The following is a 2,122-nucleotide window of genomic DNA, read 5'->3' on the forward strand; positions in this document are numbered from 1 at the left end:
CACTATCATTACCCCAGTTCTATCCTACAAATCCTAGACCAGAGCATGTACACTGCTACAGATAAGAGCTCGCATCACAGGGAATCCAGGACAGATAAACCCCTCAGGACTAATAATGAGAGTAGTGATACCAGGAGGGTTAGGTGGGGGGAGGAAGGGGGAACAAATCACAATGATTGACATATAACCACCTTCCAAGGGAATGAACAACAGAAAAGTGGGTAAATGGAGGAAGTGGTTGGTGTAAGACACTAAAAATTCAATAATTTATAAATTATCAAAGGTTCATGAGTGAGGGAGGGTGGGGTGGGGGAATAAGCTGATACCAAAGGCTCAAGTAGAAATAAAAGGTTTTGAATACAATAATGGCCACGTATGTACAAATGTGTTTGACATTTGGATGTATATATAGATTGTGACAAGAGCTGTAAGAGTTCCCAATAAAATGATTAAAAAAACACCTTCATATATGTGGTTCTCTTTCTCCATCCAACCCTACTTTGCCTTCCATTCTTCTTTCTTCCTTCTCAGTAGTCTATCCCTCTCCTCTGCCTGTCTCCCATTCCCACCCTCATCCCTGGGAATTATTAGTTTTTATTTCTTATAGATTTACATGCTATTTGTGTTAATCTGGCTAGACTAGAGAAACAAAGCCACAGAAACTCACATATATATATGTATATACATATATACATGTATATATGTATATACATATATATATGAGAGAGATTTTATATAAAGGGTAAGTATACATTATAAAAGCATCCCAACCCAGTGCTGTCCAAGCATTAGTCCATATGTCTGACACCGATCTACAAAGCCCTCTTCAATCTCACAAAACACATGCAATAATGCCGACTGCAGGAGGAAAGCTGAATCAGTGAGCGTGTAAGTATCTCAGCACTGGCAGGGGTCTCCACGTGGCTGCTCCAGGGCTGCATCAGGGGTGTCCATGTGGCTTCTCCTCAGGGATGTCTCACAGGACGTGAGCCCTGTCAGCTGAAGCAAGGAACTGGCTAAGGCAGCTGCACCCCAGTATGACCATCAGAAAGCAAGAGACCTGAGAACCAGAAAGGCAAGGCTCACTGAGCCATTTATCTCTCCGCCCTTCAATTAATCCCACATGTGTTTATCGGCCAGCTTGGAACAATAAACCTTAACTATCTCACTATTCTTCATGCAATAGATTCAACTGCTAACAAGTTATTTTCTTATGGAAAAAGCTAAAATATACTTAAAACTGTCATATTTATGTTGACATCGCTGTGGTAGTAAATTTGTAATTGCTATTTGAAAGAAATGGGTATGAATATGTACATATGAAACCATACCGTAGAAACAGGCGTACTAAACCCACAGCCAAACTCCCTGTTTTTCAGTCAATTCCAACCAACAAAGACCTTACAAGACAGTAAAAGTGCCTGACAGGGTTTCCAAGGTCTGTATTTTATTATTGTTGTTGGATTTGTGCATGTGTGTGTCCATGGATATGTGTCTGTGTGTGTGTGGTTTTCTTTATATGAAATCCAAGCTAGGTAAAGCTATCGGTACAGTAATTTGATTATGGCTGAGGAGTTTGGGGGGAATGGTAAGCTAATAATTATGAGCACAAAAAAGAATAAAATCTTATAAAATTTTAGAGATGATTGTTAAAACTCATTTTTATTTTTCCTGTTTGAAACTATCCCGATCTTCCCATAGCACTGAGGGGCAGCTTCAGTCTTTCTTTTCCTCCTTTTACAACCACCCAGAATAGTGCTTGGATCCGACGGGAAAGGGAACTGGAGGGTGTAAAACTCTTTTTAACGTATTTAAACCCTTGAATTGTATGTCACTTAATTTTCATGTCAATAAAATTATTAAAATAAAAAATATAATCTCTGTATAATATCTCTAGGAGTCACAATAGGCTCAATATCAATGGCTTTGGTTTGTATTTCTTGCCTAAGGCACCAGTTCTCAACCTGTGGGTCACGACCCCTTTGGGACCCTTTCATAGGGTTTCCTGATTGATAACAGTAGCAAAATTAGAGTTGTGAAGTAGAAACAAAAATAATTTTATGGTTGGGGGGTCACCACAACATGAGGAACTATATTAAAGGCTCACAACATTAGGAAAGTT

At 39.2% G+C, this 2,122-nt stretch overlaps 1 non-coding gene across 1 annotated transcript; it reads right to left on the minus strand.

Annotated features, from left to right (window-relative positions):
• Positions 1-1,669: 1,669 nt before the first annotated feature.
• LOC115870654 lies at positions 1,670-1,790 on the minus strand. The gene has a single exon (XR_004046821.1). It is a non-coding gene; the product is annotated as a small nucleolar RNA SNORA61 (small nucleolar RNA).
• Positions 1,791-2,122: the final 332 nt, after the last annotated feature.

Source organism: Echinops telfairi, unplaced genomic scaffold, assembly GCF_000313985.2.
Source record: "Echinops telfairi isolate 266 unplaced genomic scaffold, ASM31398v2 ScPeMD7_2186;HRSCAF=2738, whole genome shotgun sequence".
Classification (NCBI taxonomy): Eukaryota; Metazoa; Chordata; class Mammalia; order Afrosoricida; family Tenrecidae; genus Echinops; species Echinops telfairi.